At 39.5% G+C, this 20395-nt stretch overlaps 1 pseudogene; it reads left to right on the top strand.

Annotated features, from left to right (window-relative positions):
- Nucleotides 1–243: 243 nt before the first annotated feature.
- On the top strand, nucleotides 244–20017 carry LOC137287182 (neural cell adhesion molecule 1-like; annotated as a pseudogene).
- The last annotated feature ends 378 nt before the right edge of the window (nucleotides 20018–20395 follow it).

Genomic DNA, 20395 nt, shown 5'->3' on the forward strand with positions numbered 1-20395 from the left:
GGTACTCCTATCTCATCAGCAACAAGCAGAGAGTACAGTCTGAGTCCTGTCTCCAGGAGCAGTGGAGGAAGCTATACATGTGCTGGGAGGAACTCCGTCGGGACGTCTAGTGTGTCAGCTGTCACAGTGGAGGTGCAGTGTAAGTAACATGACTGCACTACTGAACGACAAGGACGTGTGTGTTGGGAAGCTATACGTGTGCTGGGAGGAACTCCGTGGGGACGTCTAGTGTGTCAGCTGTCACAGTGGTGTCGCAGTGTAAGTAAGATGACTACACTACTGAAAGACAAGGATGTGTGTGTGTGTTGGGGAAGCTATACATGTGCTGGGAGGAACTCAGTGGGGACGTCTAGTGTGTCAGCTGTCACAGTGGAGGTGCAGTGTAAGTAACATGACTGCACTACTGAACGACAAGGATGTGTGTGTTGGGAAGCTATACGTGTGCTGGGAGGAACTCAGTGGGAACGTCTAGTGTGTCAGCTGTCACAGTGGAAGTGCAGTGTAAGTAACATGACTACACTACTGAAAGACAAGAATATGTGTGTGTTGGGGAACGCGGTTGTGTGGTGATCGCAGGTGACAGCCCTTTATTTCCCTTAAAAAGATTCTTTGTTTGTTTCAGTAACTCTGAAACATGCAGACAATACTATGTATTTGTACATAAGGACATAGCATCGACTTAGATATACATGTATAAAACGTTTTGACATATTCACAAAATACAGCTGGACCGGACAATATACTGGCATGAATATATCTTTAAATATAGACAGCAAGATGAAAACTATTCATATATACATATATTACAAACATACCTGAATACATACATCACACATATATATATACACACACACACATAGATAGATAGATATATAGATAGATAGAGAGAGAGAGAGAGAGAGAGAGAGAAAGACCGAGATCGAGCACACTTACGATTATACATTTACATACAACGTTAAGTTATGATTTAGCCCAATTAGGATTAGACTGGTATTTACTTACTGCATACGCTATGTGTAATGTAAATAGCTATTTGATATTTAATAATATATAATTTAGATACATTACACTTAAATTACACATGCAACCAACTGTACTGATGGCAGGAAAACAATAGACACATTTAATTACACACCGAAGCCTTAATGTAACACTTCTTTAAGAAATACACTATATACAGTAGTGAGTCCCTCGATAGATTCTAGGACTACAGTTTAGATTTCAGGACTACTAGACTAATTCAATCACGGTTTCCCCCAAGCAACCTGGTTCTTATTTAGATGTATGATATACATTAAACATGAGTTACGTGAACTGTCTCGGTTGTTAGCACAACATTGCTGCCCAACCCTGCAGGGATTTTCTCATGTCCTGGCGAGGTCACCTGTTGGATCCTCCCTCAGCTATACTTGCTGCATTCCTAGATGGGGTGCAGGTCCAGAAAAGAGAGAGGAATGTAGTGATCGGTGCTCGTAAATCGGGTTTCATCGGATTGACCATCCACTGATACTCGTATGTTTCTGGGTGTGATCGAGGCACATGATAAACCTACCCGCCAAATCTGACAAGTGACAATTGACAGATCAAGACTTGACATGGACGGAACAGAACCTCTGATCTCCCAATCCATCTTCGCTTACGGTGCAAGGTAAGCGCCTTTCCCTTTCACTAGGCATTCACTACAATACAATACCATTCATACACATACAATATATAACCTGATTAATAACCTGATTAATAAAATCCCCATTACACTCCAGAAATGCTCAACGAAAATATGAACTGTCGTGATCTGAACTTCTTGAAATGATCTATGTGACGGCCAACAAGTTATGTGTCAAAGAAACCTTTAAATCTAACAGACAATAGGTTGCAAGCTGAACAGTGACAGAAAGACAAAAGAAAGTTGTGCAGAGTGTGACAGTAGTGTGGTTATTGATAAACTGAGCAATTGCATAAGTGCAGGGATACATTTAGTTGAGAAGGTTTATTATATTTTATTTGTAAAGTTAAAAGCTGACACCTATGCAGTATACAATAACTATATACAAGAACGTAAAACTGAAAATTATAAATTATGAAACTAATAATGATTAAAACATGACTTGGCCACACTTCTAATGTGTCAGCCGTCACATTGAAAGACAAGGATGTGTTTGTGTGTGTATCTGTGTGTGTATCTGTGTGTGTGTTGTGGAAGTGTGGAAGCTATGCATTTGTCGGGAAGTCTAATAATAACTGCTATTTGTTCATGAATATATACCAAAGTAATAACAAGGGCAGTTTGCTGGAGGCAATAAGGCAACCGATGGGAAGGCTAAGGAAACTTTATCCAAGTCACATGATCATCGTCAGGTGTGAAAGGCGAGGAAATGGGAATGAAAGGCGGGTGTGGTTTAAGGCAGTCATGCAAGAGTGAGGTAGTGACCCTGTATTGCTCATAACACTCAATGCAGCCGGATTTCATGTAGCCTGTGCTCAAGAGAGACACTTACATCCTCATCAAGCGAAACACCCTCTCCACCAAGAGGTCCAGCACCAGGAAAGGTTCAGGTTCCTGATTCGAATGCGCTCGTTGTGGGACCCAGTGGCTGTGGAAAGTTTGTCTTTACCTCTCATGTGCTCCGACATGGCCTGATGCAACTCTAACCTACCCACATTGTTTGGTGTTATACTCAATGGCAGTCATTATATCAGGACAGCAGCAAGCAGCTGCCTCAAGGAATTCCTTACGACATATGGACGAAGACTACCTGCATGATGGCCAGTGGAACGTGTTGGTCCTGGATGATTTCTGGGCCAAAGCAAAGTATAACAAGCGTCTCTCACGGCTGTTTACTCAAACCTCATACCACGAGAACGTATTGAGAATCCGATTACCAAACACAGTCTTGGGTAGTGGACAAACACAGTCAATAGTTACTCTACAGATAGCTTCCACAAAAGCCAGTATAGGTTGTAAAGGAGCGGAAGAAATTTTCCAACAATTTGGCATACATGACAGGTTTGTCAACATTGAGCCAGATCTTGTCTCAAATTAGGCCAAGAGAAATGAACCAAAATTCTCTTAAGTTTTGTTTACGTCCAGATGACCTTCCATAGGACTACCATGTGCCAATAAAAGTACATACTTTGAAATAATTTCAGTACCAACAATTGATGAAACAATTTCCATTCATCCTCTTCAGGAACATCCTGATAATGTATATTTCCTCATTAGAACACCATCCCTGAACTGGAACCTTGCTAACCTACTCAAAAGAAACAGCCTCATTGCCCAACGTCTTCACTTCAATATCCTCACCCTGCGCACTAGTAAGCTCCTCTCTGGAAAGAATGTGATCACCGCCTTACAAACTATCAGACTTATCAAAAAGACCTGAAGAGTTGCTACTCTTTGAAGATAAGTCATCAGTCTCTACCTCACAAGCAGAATAGTCCTTGAACGTAATGACAAATGGAATCATTCGGCAAAGGAGTCTCGGAAGAAATAACTTTTGACTCTGAGCGAGTGACTGCACAAAAAAGAAAAATACCCGGAAATTCATCCTCCAACTTCTCTGCACTAACTGATCTCCCTGGTGAAACAGTGGCAGTTGGATCAGCACCAGCAGCACCCATACGATCATTAACCATCAACAAATCGACACCGGAACTGGAAAAGAGTCAAGAACACCAACTTTCACAATACCAGTGAACAGATCTGAAGTCAAATTCACAAAATGGAGAGGAGCAGAAGAATTGCCACCTATACCCTGAAGCAAAACATCTGAAGACTCATCAGACAAAGACATAATATCCTTCAAACTCAGAGATTGAAGTATACCCCAAGGTCATAAAGAGCCGTGGGGTAGAATTATCTCCCATAAGCAACACAGAACCCTTAAAAACAAATGGCAAAAACACCTCCCGAACTACAGATTTTGGGGACTTACTCTCATAAACAAAACTCTCCTTAGAACCACCTGGAAAGAAAGGCTTAGGTGCAACAGACACAAAGGCATTTGGGAAACCTGCAGTCTGATCTTTGAACTGGAGCTTGACCTGGCTTCTTACAATATCCACAAACAGGATCAGAACCACTGGTAGTCGTAAGATTAGACTGAAAAGTGTGTGACTGTTTGTCACAAGAATTTGACACCTGATCTAACACCACTGTAACCTACATGTCCTGAAGTCTTACCCAAGGAAAGACCCTTTTGGACAGAAAACTTTGCATAACCCCGAGACCGAGAACTCTTTTCAGTCAAACAATAATCATCTGCCAACATCACTGCCTCACGTAAGTCATCAACCCCATGTTCATCCAAATAAGGAAACTAGGAAACTAGGAAACTCTGCAAATGCCTCATTGTCCATTTTATGAGCATTTCTTAACTTCTAAGCCCCAGGCACGAACTCATAAGCTTTTCAAATTGTGCTTTTGACAAGATCAAGATCAATTTGCTGTATTGACAAGACTGAATAAGCATCCTGAGCTTTACCCTTGAAAACAGTTTGCAGTATCATAGTCCGTGACTCCCTTGGTCACTTGAGGTTGACTGGAACCTTTTCAAAATGTAGAAAATATTTGTCTACTTCTTTCCCATTAGGCACCCATGAAGAGCCACCTCCTCGTGGTGGGTGCTGGGTAACGCTAAGGGCTCTTTTCCCGTGTGGACCCGGGACAGAATGTGTCCACAGCACCCCATTGCTGGTCGTAAGAGGCGACTAAATTGGGCAACCTGTTGGCCGTGGGTTGCGTCCCGTGTCGGTGGAGGACGGGATCCTGGTGATTGAGGGCAGTTGGGCTTTTAACTGCTTTCCATTTGCCCAACACACCACTTTGGCCCTTACTTCACCTAGACGGGTGGTTGAACTGGCCCAGTTCTATCAATCGGCTGGTCACGCCAAGCCCTGAGCTGCAACTGTGTATGCTCACAATTTATGAAATTGTTAATTTTATCTTTCATGCTTAGTCCTATCTTGAGACTGTTATTTCAAATGTATCATGTTATGTATGTTTTTGCCTAGAGTCGTAAGCCCAGAAGGCGGTGGCTCATGGGTCAATCAGGTGGAATAATTACTTTTATATTATTCTGCTTGAGTATATCATCCGGGTATCCTTGGTGCTGCAAGCTGGAGATCCGCTTGTTTTTAGCATTGTCCTTGTGATACTCCGTGGTGGGTGGGGAGCTCGGATGATGAAATTTCAACCCTAAATATGGCTTATGAAATCCCCACCAAAAAAAACAAACGTCCTCTTGAAAATGATGTTGATGATGATGACCTTCGACCGTCCAGATCATTTGACTTTTGGCCACGCTTTCTTGTGATTGAGACTGTTGACAAAACACCTCTAAAACTGAACCCGTTTGCAGTTGCCAAGGGTATTCAAGGTATTGTCGGGGAAGTTAAGAACATTAAACGGTTACGTTCAGGTGCACTGCAGGTTGAGTGCGGGAAACGGCAGCAATCAGTCAATTTGTTGAGTACAGAATCGTTTGTTGGCATTCCAGTTAGTGTTTCTGCTCACAAGACGTTAAACACGAGCAAAGGTATCGTCAGAGACCGTGATCGGTTGTTTTCTGACATGACAGAACTTGACATCGCGACTGAAATGAAAGACCAAGGTGTACTCTATGTAAAACGATTTTCAACACGTAAAAACAATGAAACTGTTCCAACAAATACCTACCTGTTTTCCTTTTCGTCACCAACTGCTCCCAAGTTCTTGAAGGCAGGTTACTGTAATATCACTGTTGACACCTACATTCCCAATCCGCTGAGATGCTTTAAATGTCAGAAGTATGGCCATGGTGTGAATACGTGTACATTGTCTGTTGTGTGTGCTCACTGTGGTGAAAAGACACACACAGCTGAAGATTGTATAAGTATTTTTAAGAAATGCACCAACTGTTCAGGTGATCATTCCTCTTTCTCTAAAGATTGTCCAATTTGGAAGGAACAAATGCAGATCAACAAGATCAAATTTACCCAGAACATTAGTTTTTCTGATGCCAAGAAACTTGTACAGAGATCTGAGCTGACAGAAAGTTATGCTTCAGTAACCAAAACACCAATCGAGCTAAGCCCTAAAGTATCTAAATCAACCACAAGCTGCCAAACAAACTTGACTTGGATAAAAGGCAACTCTCCACAGAATCTATATCCTGCTACATCATCTCAAACTGCGGAGTCAATACCTAGTACGTCAGAGGAAGTTTCACAACCGTCATCTAATCATACGTCGTCTTCTCAATCAAGTTCACAGTCTCAGTCATCATCTGATAGTCAGCAAGCTGTGAAAAGCAAAACTAAACTGAAGCTCGATGCTCCGAAAAAGCAAAGTGGCAGAGCCCCAAAAGGCTCGGAAAATAGAATTCAGCTATATAACAAATATGGATCTCTCGAGGACATGGACGTCTCCGAAAACGTCCATTCTAGGGCCCACAGTTTGTCGCCCTCAAAAAAAGTTCGGGGTAGATCCCCAATCAACCCACCTAAAAGATAATGTCTTCCAACAATATAGTACAGTGGAATTGTAGAGGATTGAGGAATAATTTTAATGAATTACAGCTATTAGTCCAAGACTTTGCACCATCAGCTGTCTGTCTACAGGAGACGTACCTCAAACAGACAGATACTTTTACTTTACGTCAGTTTGATACATATCATTCTTTCTCACCTCTTCTTCATCGGCAAATTATGTTCCTGAGTTTCAGAGATATCAGAAACAACAGGAAAAGACGCAACTTAATTTTGAATCAAATAACGGTGAAGATTATAATGAAGTGTTTTCATTACATGAGCTACATACTGCTCTCGAGCAAGCTCATGACACTGCAACGGGTGATGATAATATACATTACCAGTTACTGAAACACTTACCTGAGCCATGCCTGGTAACACTTTTAGACATATTTGATAAAATATGGACGTCTGGAAAATTTCCTCCTTCATGGCGTAATGCCATTGTAGTCCCAATACCCAAACCTGGCAGGGATCATACAGATCCATCAAATTATAGACCGATATCTCTCACTAGCTGTGTCTGTAAAACCATGGAACGTATGGTTAATAATAGACTAACTTGGTATCTTGAAACCAATAACCTGATCACAAATATTCAATGTGATTTCAGAAAAAATCGCAGTACCATTGATCATTTGGTACGTTTAGAATCCTTCGTGAAAAATGCTATGGTCAATAAACAACATGCAGTATCGATTTTCTTTGATCTAGAAAAAGCTTATGATACGACCTGGAAGCATGGTATTTTGAAGGATTTACATGACTTTGGGTTGAGAGGCCGTCTGCCTCTTTTTATATCACAGTTTTTAAAAGACAGTATGAGTAGGTTCTACCCTGTCTGATCATTATAATCAGGATCAGGGTGTTCCACAAGGCAGCATTTTGTCTGTTACATTATTTAGTATTAAGATCAACAGTTTGTCGAAGGTTTTAAACGATTCCATTGATGGATCACTTTTTGTGGATGATTTTAATATTTCTTGTCGAGGTAAAAATATGCATACTATTGAACGACAACTACAGTTGTGTCTAAATAAAATAAACAAATGGTGTCTTGAAAACGGCTTTAAATTTTCTCAGTCTAAAACTAATTGTATACATTTTTGTAGAAAATATAAGCCGCATAAGGACCCCGAATTATCTTTAAATGGCTCTCCCATCAAAGTTGTTAAGGAGGCCAAGTTCTTGGGTTTAATTTTCGATTCTCATTTAACCTTCTTACCGCACATTAAATCCCTCAAAGCTAAATGCCTGAAGGCACTAGATTTGTTGAAAGTTGTTTCCAACTCCAAGTGGGGAGGGGATCAAACTACCCTCTTACACCTATATCGATCACTGGTCCGTTCAAAACTCGACTATGGCTCAATCGTATATGGTGGAGCCTGCAAAAACAACCTTAAACTTCTTGATTCTGTCCACCATCAAGGCTTAAGACTTTGTCTGGGGTCTTTCAGAACTTCACCCATTGAAAGTCTATACGTTGAGGGCGATGAACCATCCCCTACACAACGTCGTATAAAACTGTCTTTACAATACATTACTAAATTATATTCTGATGAATCTAATCCTGCGTATAACTGTGTGTTCAATCCGCTTTATCAGGATTTGTATCACAAAAAGGCTTCTCTTGTTCCACCTCTTGGTCACAGAATTAAACCATTTATTTCTTCTGCCGGTATTGAGCTGGAACGTATATCGCCTTCCCGTCTTCTTTCTTCTCCTCCTTGGCAATTGGTTAGGCCACAAGTTGACCTAACATTAACATCATTTAAAAAATCAGAAACAAATGCATTACAATATAAACAAGAATATCATCAATTAAAACATAAATATAGCAATTACAAACCCTTATTCACAGATGGATCCAAGGACGGTGGCGCAGTTGCTTGTGCTACTGTCATTGGATCCAGAACAATATCTTCTAGATTACCAGATAATAGTTCTATTTTTACAGCAGAAGCTAACGCCATATTAACAGCTCTCAAATATACTCAAAGACACCCTAAACGTAAACAATATATAGTCTATTCCGATTCTCTTTCTTGCCTTCAGGCTATCAAAAGTATTTCTTGCAAACATCCACTTTTAATAGAAATTATTGAATTGTATAATGATCTTGCAACTGGTCAATACGACATCGTCTTCTGTTGGTTACCCAGCCATGTAGGGATCTCTTGTAACACATTGGCTGAGCTTGCTGCTAAAGCAGCACTCAACAAATCCGTGACTCCACCTCTTATTCCATACAGTGATTATAAAGCTAGCATTAGAACTTACATCCGTGATCTGATGCAGAAGAAGTGGGACACCCAAGTGGGTATAAATAAATTACATGCAATAAAACCTTATATCGGTTATACCCACTTGGGTTGTCAGTCCAGATTTGAAGAGGTAATCATGCGGCGATGTCGTATTGGTCATACTAGATATACTCATTCATACTTATTGAAAGGTGAGGATCCTCCGTTTTGCATCCCTTGTAATGAGAGAACCACGGTCAAGCATATCCTGCTTGACTGTGTTGAATTCTCCATCATAAGGGATAAATATTTCAATGTAAAAACAAGTAAGGATCTTTTTAACACCGTAAGTTCTCATATAATTCTTGGATTTTTAAAAGAAATTGATTTCATCTTTGACTTTTGATTATTATGTTCTGTAGATAGCTGCATTTTAATTCATGGTAGTTTAGATTAGTAACTTGAATTGTTAGTGGCTGTACCCTCAAAGGGGGTTGAAGTACCGTAAAATTATTGTCCACCTGAGAGGGTACGTAAGTCCCAAAACATTTCCTGTACGTTTAGACTTCCACTGTTTTTAATCGTAGTATATGTGTATTTTTAATTTTTGACTAGATGTGTCTAAATTGCTAACAGCTGAGGGGATGATGTAAATCCAACTAGGGTCCATGCAGGTAGCAAAGGTACTGTAAGTCCCCATGGTCCCTAGTATGGTGATCTACCTTCGGTTGTTGGCAATCTATAGCCTGATTTTATGTTGTATTGTCCGAATAGTGATATTATTTTTAACTTTCCACACTAGTTTTAATCATACTTGTGATATTTCTAGTTGTTTTACTGTCCCTCGTTGACAGGTTTTTATAGCATCGATATATTTCACTTCAGTATTAAACGTTCTCGTCACGATATGGCTGAGATATTGCCGATGTGACGTTAAATATTAACTCACTCACGCTTTCTCATTAAAAAGGGGTACCTGACCAGCACACCTTGCAGTGCCAAAAGAGAAGCCTGGAGGAAATCACTTTTGATCCAGTGATGAAGGCATAGACAACCCTGTCACCATCATTGAAACCACCAGTAAAGATTGAGCGTTGGAAATCGTTTTTGGATCACACTTAGATATAGCTTTGCTGAAAGATTAACTTGTACGTATCAGATTTGTTAAAATTAGTACGCCCAGGTCAGCTTCTTGTCTGACTAATTTTTCAAGATGGTATAGACAGTAATAGGTATTGTGCAATGGCAGTCAGATTAATATCTGCTGCTGTTACATTAGGATTTATTAAGATCTGTAAGTTTGTAACAGGTATGGTTCAGTTTAGAATAATCTCTAATAGAGACGGCTGAAAACGCAATCCCAGGATGATTAATTAATTTAGTGATATATTGTAATGCAAATCCAAATCTTTGATGTTTTAAAGAAGGCTCAAATGCCTCTGCAGACAGGACACGCCCTGAAAGCTCCAATACAGAGCCTCAAGCCCCGATGATGTACTGAATCTACTATTTGAAAGTGACCCTTACAGGACGTATCATAAACGATGGAACCATGGCTCATTTTCGATCAATGATCAAGTATTGCAAGCATTTCCAAGGTCGAAAAGGAACCCCGACACTGCTAATTTACAATGGCACTCTGAAACAAACAAATCTAAATGATCAGTAATGCGTCTTCGCTTTTTTCGGAAACCACGTTTGATATTTGATTTGAGATTATTGGTCTTCACATGCCAGTTTGAAACTATCTGTTATTAACCATTTGTTCCTTGTTTTAAAGACTTGTTGAAGATACTGGACGATAGTTTGAGGGATCTACGCGATCCCCGCCTCGTTTTAATGTGGAAAGCCATATTTCATCAAATATGTCTAGATCTAAAGGGTCTGAAGACATGATTCAGACAAATGCTTGAAGAGGGCGTAGTGTTATCTGCTCCTGTATCACTAGCTTGTTTCAGTGTAGTATGTAACTCATGGAGGGAAAACACTTCATTATAGTCTTCACTATTATCAGAATCAAACTTTGTTTTTTGGTCTTCTTTTGTTGTTTTGAAACTCAGGAAGGTAATTAGTACTGAAGAATTATTGGCTATTGCTTCACCAAGCTTATTGGCAATGTCAGTTTCATCAGTTAGTAGCTTGTCTCATTCTTTAAAATAGCTAGACATTTGTAATTTTAAAATGATCTAAATTGTAAACTGTAGAATGACAGCGGAAACATGTTACCGCTTTCTTCCCACACTTCTGCGCCTGTACACATGCCAAGTGCTGAATACGTCCCAGTGGCACGATGTAAATAGATGTTAAAATTTCAATAGCGGACGAGGTTCAAGTTTTTAGGAATAACGCAGAGCATCTACTTGTGAGAAGACAGCAAAGTCACGGAGTGGCAATGAGATGGGAGTTTCTTAAGTTGTCAATGTCAAACCGGTTTTCTTACGTACACATGGATAGAAGTGAAGTCCTCATACACTCGGTCCACGAAAAAGACAAACTTTTTTATTGGATAAATGGTATTAACACATTTATACATAGGGTCAGACCATCTATCAATGGATGATTTTCATTAAAATTTTTTTCGCAAGCAATAAAAGAAATTGGGTGTCATTTTAACAGTAAATACTTTTTCACACTGCGAAAGTGCGTTCCAAAAGTGAGACAATATGCAGGTGAGTGAATTTTAAATTACGTAATATATTTAGCTTATGTGGGGGAAATTCACCACTTAAATCTTAAAATTTACTCATTTCATTTGAATGGTTTCTTGGAAGAAAATCAAACTGGCTTTTATATGAAAACCATGCTTATTAAAAATTGAAACTTGAACATTTCATGGGCAATCTTGATCCCATAAAATGTTTTTCTGATGAACTAAACATTATAGTTAATGAATGTATCTATAAGGCCTTTGCTGAAGAATATTATAATGAAATGTTTTCTATTCATGAGCTCCTAAACATGCTTAGGATACTGCTGCAGGAACTGATAACTGATAACAAGCGACCAAATTACTCGCAGAACCCCTTGTCAATAACCTTGTGTGGACGTTAAAAACAATAGGCCTGACAATTCGATGTTTCTTAGTATTCCCGACAGTATTAGGCGAATAGCCAAGACAGTGTGATCCCAAATGTATATTATGTCGCATGCTGAGATAATCGAGATAATAATGTGTGTCCAATCCCGATATTGACTGTTTAAATGGAATAAGTATTTGCGACAATGTGTGAAAATAAATCTTCTTATCCCAAGTATCATTTCGTAGTGTTTATTGACAAATTAGTAGTGAACAATATGACAGCCGATTTTGCATTAATATGCTCAAGACTACAGAATATATTTCAAGTGAGGTTTTCACATATTTAGGTTCCATGTGTGACATGGACGTTTTCAGGTTCCTATGCTGCGTTGCATGGTGTAGTAAATAAAGCTTTCGCGTACTTTCATGATGTTGTAATCTAGCATTCTCTACCATGCTCGGCCACTTTTGGTGTCCCGCACCGTGATATTCCTCGAATGATGCTAAAAGTGACGTAAAATTAATTCACTCACTCACCCACTACATGCTCCAGCTACAACTGTGTCTTCAGGACATGGATGGTCTCTTTTTGCGGATTCTTTATATATGGGGTGAGACCCAAATACACTATCTGTCTGTCTGTTATCACAATATATTGCAGTTATCACTTATGAATACGGAAAGGTGTTTGCAGATTCAATCAAAATTATTAATTTACCAAGCCAATTCACCAAACTCTCTTTTCAAGATAGTATTACTTCCCTTTGTTGTACCTTCCGACGCTCGGAGAATGAAATGTCACTCTAATTCGTAACTCAAACGGAAAGTATATATATATTTCTCAAGATACCGTTTAGTTAGGACATACAATTCGCCCTATCCAGTATAAGGTGTAATATATAATATATAAAAAAAATAAAATTAGAAAAAAACTAAGAAAAACAAAACTAAACACTTTGACCATGAACCATTATAGCAAGCGTCATCGTACTTTAACTATAATAGTCCAGGGCAAAAGTGTACTTTATTACACTATACATAAGACTGAGTCTAAGTTCTCAGATGACAAAGTTTATACTTACTAACAATCAATCCAGGTGGGAAACAAACAGAAAAAGGACGATGTCGGTGATTAAACGTAACAATCCTCGTTCTGATCCATTAAGGTGCCCTCCTATGAGAGACGAAGGTTACCAAGAAAACAAATGAGAAACAGGTTGAATACGGTTTACATTTGGTTACACATTTTTCCTGTCGTATGATTAAAACGTAATGCTTTCACCAGTGACGTTAGCCGACTGAAGCAACTGCGAACCAAGCTCTTTTTCGAAACATCTTACAAAATCGACTTTCGAAAAGTCAGCTCTCTCTTTATATCTGGCAGAATTGCTACTTTCTATGGTACCGTTACTTATGTGAGAATTCGTAAGCTCTTGACTGAAATTTCTTGTGGCAATGAATTGTTTTTGTCACTGTCAGTGATTATAGATAGAAACCGTACCCACTTACTATTTAGTATTACATTTCGTTACGTTAAAAAGAATCTACAATCTGAGAATGCAAATACATACGCTACTTTACGTGGACTTCCATCAAGGTACTCTTTACCTACGATATATGTTTAGCAAATGATGCAGGACGACATTTTTCTCGAACATATCCATCGGCGTGTGTGCTGAATATTACTATGTATATTCATGGAAACGAATACGGGAACACCTGAAAGTACAAGTGTTCCTTTTTTCTTTTACAGGTGTCTTCACAAGCTTTGTATTGCACGGTATATATTACTCGGTTATTCACGGACCGCCTCAGTTTTAGCTGGAATATTGCCGAATGATGCTTAACCCATGTAACCATGAGGTCATAAATGTGACAAGATCACTGATTCTTCCAGACAAACCTTCAGTGTCGGTTCCCCAGTCCACACCTGTCAGGGAGTCACAGACTCTCAACATATCCTGCTCAGTGGATGCCAACCCTGCAGCAGCCGTGACATGGACAAAGAAAGATGACAGCAGCTTTACTTCTCAGTCTGGATCTACTCTGACCATCAGTAACATACAGAGATCACAGGCAGGGACATATGTGTGTACAGCTACCAACACCCTGAGTCCTTGTGGGGGGGCAGCTTTACTACAGTCTGAGTCTAGAGAGATGACAGTGGATGTACAGTGTAAGTATCATTGTTAGAATTGTCAGCTTTGCCACAGTCTGGGTGTTGGGCGTCAACAGTGGATGTAGATTGTTAGTATCATTATTAGAAAACTCGCCACATGTATGTACAGCTAGTTCAGTTTTTTTGTGTTAGAGGCACCATTTCTATACGAGGAATTTTCTTTTTTTACGTGTATGGATATCCATGCAGTAGATTCCTACTAAGATGGATGATCCTGATGATGCTGATGTGTATCTGTAAATGTATGAACACTAACAAGAATAGAAATTCGGACCGAAAACTCGTTACTTTTGCCAAAGCATGTTATGTGCAGTATGCACATAAAATGGTGTGTTTCCAGATCATGCAAGTATAAGTATGATGACTGCCAACTCCCGTAGTGGGTCGGTGACAGTCAATGAGTCTGATCCAGTGACCTTCAAATGTGAGTTGGATAATGCTGGGAATCCAAGGTCAGTTATCCAGTTGATGAATAGATCTGAGGAGTTCACAAGGTCAGATAACTCCCTGACAGTAACATACAGACTGGGGTCCGCTGACTGTAGACAGAGAGGGAATTACACGTGTACTGCCACCAACAGCATGGGTGCATCTGTCAGTCAGAGGGTGGAACTGCTCGTCAAATGTAAGTTATTTTTTTCATCTGGCTATAGTAGTAGTAGTGGTGGTTGCAACAGCAACAGCACACGTCCAGCAGCTTTGAAATATTAAACTTCAGTGCAAACGTAAAGGGGAAAATACCTTTGAAAATTATATGTATGGATCACAGAAAATCACTATGTGATATCCAGGGCTTAGATTTTTTAAGCACTCTTAGTGGCGAGATAGTCGTATGTCAATGTATGAGCTACTTGGGGCTAAGAGAGCTTTGAAAATTTAGGCATTGGATTTTACACATCGCATGTGCTGTCATCAACCAGATGTCATTGTTTCAATTGAGGAATGATTTCCAAAAGGTTCTCCTCGACTTGATGAGACAGTAGTCCCGCAACTCAAGTACACCTCTGGACTGGGTGGTGCCGTGAATGTGTCTGTGACAGTCCTGGCCTACCCCCTTCCTACGTTCACCTGGAGTAGATCCATCAGCACCAACCAGGACCTCACTGGTTCCTCCAGCCCTGTCTCAGACATCTCAGTCACTGCCAGACTACACCTTACCAACCTCCAGCAGCAGGACTTCGGGGACTACAATCTCACAGTGGACAATGCACTTGGCGAGTCTGTGGCATACACTTTCAGCATTGTGCCTACAGGTCATTTTCCGATTTCTGATATCTCATTGTTGTGTTGGTGTGTGATTCATTATGTAATAATGTTTGAAGTATAATTCATTGCACACGTGGATAATCGTTGAGGGAGGTGCTGTGCTCTATTGTTGTGAAACTTCACAATTGATGTATTGCCAGTTGCAAGCTCATTTCACTTTAATTCTGATTCCACAAGTACTGAAATGAACACTTCCGTATTTGTAGATGAAACCATGACAGTTGAAGATTTTGATGGCTATGTTATCAGGACCACCACAGACACCTACACAATTAAGATACCTGGATAATGCAACAACGTCGTCGGTATGGTTGTCGTGGCTGCCTGGGTTCAATGGTGGACACCCTCAGACGTTCCTGGTTGAGTATTTACAGTTTGCAACAAGAACATGGACTGAGTATAAATCGTATGCTGACACTGGCGAGATGATGGTGGCAGAAGTGACTGGTCTTACACCAGGAGAGAGTTATATATTCCGACTTCGAGCTAGAAATAACTTTGGGGATTCTGACGCATATGTATTGGTAGAAGCTGTGACTGCTGGTGGTAAGTGTTAAATCACTCAGTGGCTACTCGTATCCTTTGGAGCACTATTGCAACTGAATGAAACATACGAATAATTTGCCATTAGTAGAATTAGAGACTTATCAGCAATAGCAAAACTCGGTGTCAGCAAAATCAAATCTGGTGAATGTGTGGAAGAGTAGCAAATGACATTGCCAAACACATCCTTGTGTTCTGCCCTATCACAGAGTATGAACGAAACTGTTTGACAACCTGTGTCTTGTCATTGATGCGAATACGTTTGTTGACTGGTGGTCTGATGATGACAGTGTTATTATGGCTTTCATGCTTGACGGTGTACCATTTGAAACGCAGAGAGACTGTATGCTCCTTAAAGCACGATATTTCAAGACATTATATAATCTTTTGCAACCTCACTTCATCATATAGATATCATGTGCATACCCATTGCTGCTATTTAAATCATATGAGCGCCCATGTTTAATGTTATTCAACAACCTGTAATCTTCAGTCGTGGAATATACAAAGACAATCTATCTTGCATTACGTAACCAGACTGTAGGAGCTGACGTTAACAACCGTGCCATAAGTCGTGAACAGTACGAAAACATTAGACGTGTACAGATAATAAACACTTTGCGCCGAAATCGCCAGGATTTTCTTCCGCCTTGTACGTCGACATCGAAGTGTGCATGAAGAATGGGGTGTTCCTGTTAACTTTCACTTTAGCAGGCAAACAGCCAACCGTAGGGTACTGGAGACTAAGTATAAAGCAAGAAGACCTGTCCGTCGACCACTTCAAACGGCTCTGCAGCGTCGACTTGGGCCTGCCCAGCGTTATCGTAACGCAACGTTACAACATTGGCGTCATGTTATCTTTTCTTCCACACATGGTAGACGGAAGAATTCGAGGTCAACGATTAGCTTGAAAACTGTTCGGAAGGTTACATTGAAGGTGGGGGTGCATTTGTTACATAATGAAACCAGAACACCGCGTGCAACGTACAGAGAAAACCATTTGATTCCACATGTACCACAAGTATATTACAACAACTTCCTGCCGCAAGGTAACAATGCTCAACATGTACCAGGACCACAGGTGCTTTTCTGGAGAGAGAGGGTGTTAACACTGACCCGCAAAACGTCTAGACATTATCCCAATTAATCACATTTGGAACCATTTGGACAGGCATGTGAGAGAGTTGGTAGTTCCTCCTGGGAATTTAGATCCATTTAGCACAGCATTGGTTCAAATCTAAAACACTACAGGACGTGCATTGTCAACAACTTTGTTGACAGCATGAGGCCACCGGTTACCACCCTTATTGAATCACGTGGCGGAGTTACTCGACTCACTCTCAGTTTCCTGACCACTTAATATTCGGAAACATTTATCTCAACATTTAGAGTTGCAACAAATTTGGTATCTAAGAAATCTAGCGTGTTCACAAGTCAGTCTTATGCATAAAAGTAGTTTTTTAGGAGAGCATTTCTTTAGGTTAACGATTACTTAATGTTAGAAACTGGATGAATAACTTATTTATCGTTGTATCGTTGTCAAGCAAGTATACGTGCTTGACATACTCGCTTGATACACGAATCTGTATCGAAACTTCACCTGAATAAAATTGTTCATGAATAAGGTTTGCCCTTATCTGACTCACAAACTTCTAAACATTACACTCAAAGAAGTTATACATGGGTAGCAAACGTCAAAGACATTCGTGTGACAAATAAAAACTGGAAACGAAAAAAAACCAAACATTTTTGTGAATGCAGCGCCGTACGATTAGCAGTCGTGTGTTATGATGTTCTGATTACATTTAAGATCCAACAGAACAGAAAACACATGACACTTCATTTACCACTACTGGGATAACAGCAGGAGCGATAATAGGGACCCTCATTTTCACCTTGCTCACTGGGGGACTTGTTCTGGTGCTACTCTACAGAAAGGGGTACAGATTCAGAAAAATACTTAAAGGTACATAGTCATTTTCTGTTATTTGAATAAACACTGTTGCAAGCAGTAGGAGCTATATCAGTTTTATTAAAATACTTAAAGGTACATAGTCATTTTCTGTTATTTGAGTAAACAGTGTTGCAAGCAGTAGGAGCTATATCAGTTTTATGTTCCATGATTCTCCAGAACATATTGCAATATAAGATTGTCGTATTTTGTACGAGAACAAAATGCGGTAAATGCGTTTGTAATCTATAGTTCTATTTCAATAAACTTTATTGTTCTCACTTTGTAAATTCGCTTACAACATTTGGTTATTTGTGCTTCACATCATGTAACATTTTTGTTCTTTTTTTTCCAGGAGAATCACGAAAAAGGTAGTTTACCAATCATAGTACAGTGGAATAATGCATGGATAACGTTAAACAATGAAATAAAATAGTAAGTGACTAAAGTCACATTTTACATCCCGTATCGTCCAATTCCTTTATTCTGTTACCCAGTTGTTAGAAACCGAAATCGTTGATTTTGTACCACCAGGAATTCTGAAACGATGGACATGGACAACAGAGGATATTCATCATTAGGTAAGTACTGTCTAAGAGACGTTTGCTTTTTGTTCATACATTTATACATTAATCTCTGGGTCTGTTAGCACTAAAACAGTACAATACGTTTCAGAGCAAATCAGTGCTCCAGTCCAGTATTCTAATGTGGAGGAGGAAGCAGAAAAACAACATTACACACAGTTGAAGATATATGAGAACACAAAAGGTAGATGTAGTTTCGTCAGTACTGGCAAATCTTGGGAGTTTTCTAGATGAAAGTGCAGCACAGTGATCACCTGAGCCCGCACTGCTGCATATTTTCTTTAATCTGTAAAACAATAAAAATACTTATGAATTTATTATGCGCCCTTTCCATGTACAATGTACATGTTCAAGACGCTAACATGGCGAATGAATATACACACATATATACTATGAGGGAACTGTGGTTAGTCATACTATACTGAAAACAAGTCTTGAGCAGACGCTTTGAAAGAATTAAAGTCAAATGTTGATATAATGGTGATAGCGAGTTCCAGAATAAATGTTGCAGAATAAAGGGTCAAAACAAGCAAATAGTGGACATCTCAAAATCTGCAGTTTGAAACGAGGCACAGAGAGGAGATTACGATTCTCTGTAAGGCGATGTACGGTCACTTTATTTGAGTGCTAGAGAGAAGGAGGAAGTTGAAATCGTTGCTTTTTAATGCATTCTATCTTCAGCCGATGCTGCGGCAGATTCAAGTACCTATGAAGGTGTGACAGAGACACCACCTGTGACCTACGAGTCCATCAGGACATCGCCATACCAGAACCCTGGGACACATTCTCAAGGTAACCAAACTATGGAACACTTCTGGTCATTTGAGTCTTCGTCATGGTGATCATCATGAATCCTTTAGCAGCAGTATGCCATGTCATATGTTATCGCTTATTGATCTAGTATAATGCGTTGTACACAGAGAGAATGCTGAACAATGTCCCGTGTTATACCATATTTATGAAACCATTGACATGTTTGGTTTATTTATTACTTACCTAACATCATAAAAATGATATCTTAGAATTCAGCTTACATAACAAGTGCACTATGCCCTATTAATAGGGGTCACGGGTATGAATACCGTAAGTGTCAACATTCGCCTCTTTAGTTTGATTTTGTTAAACAGGGGTTATGACAAAAGGATCCACATAAATTCAACCAACATATTTCTATTATATAAATGTTTTCTTCTGAAACCGAGTAACACTTGAAATGTCATTCTTAAGAATTCAACGAGTACATTACGTCCGTACAACTGGTGCACACAAATGTGCAAACAGTTCCGAAACCACGCGATGGTATTACACAATGTGTACTAACACAAAACACAATGAACAATGGTGTGTAGAGAAGGAACCAAATGACTTCAACCAACATATCATTTCATATATACTGAACCGCAAACGAAAAGCACAAATAGAGATTTATTAAACCACACATTTTTTCGCTCTAATAAACAATCAAACATGAAGAAGTTGCGTTCAAACTTGATAATTATGGTTAACACGTTTTCCGGACATCACATTTAGAGTTCACAGTAACAAATTATCCAAAAATAGTACACATTGTGTCATAACATTATAGACACATTAAACAATGATATCTTCAACGGATGACTAATAAAGTTCTGTGCGTTTCAGTTCCTGACCGGGTAAATACCTAACGAAACATGTGCCAGCATGTGAACAGTGAGAGTTTTTGACTCAACGAGACAACTCCGTCAACCATTGCACGTGATTCATCAGGACAAAGCCTACATAAATCATCAACACATGAGGATTGCAGGGTCAATTCATGACTGTTGAAGGTTTCGAAACTACCACCTAAATGGAGTCCTTTACGCCTACTAGCTTCATTTCATACACGTCAAACGTACTCAAACGTACTGGCGTATTTGAATCACCTTATTTTAAGTTGTATTTTTGGTGCGTTTTGGTAGTTTTAGATCTCTGTGATAATCAACTTATATTACTCACTTTGTCGACAGTTTTTCCTTTTATAATGCAATTGTGTTTAATGTTAATTTATAACTTTTAAGTCTCAGTATGACTAAAATATTGCGGATGTGATTATACTTTTTTACCCACTCACTCTTAAAG

The sequence above is a fragment of the Haliotis asinina genome, chromosome 1 (genome assembly GCF_037392515.1).
Source record: "Haliotis asinina isolate JCU_RB_2024 chromosome 1, JCU_Hal_asi_v2, whole genome shotgun sequence".
NCBI lineage: Eukaryota > Metazoa > Mollusca > Gastropoda > Lepetellida > Haliotidae > Haliotis > Haliotis asinina.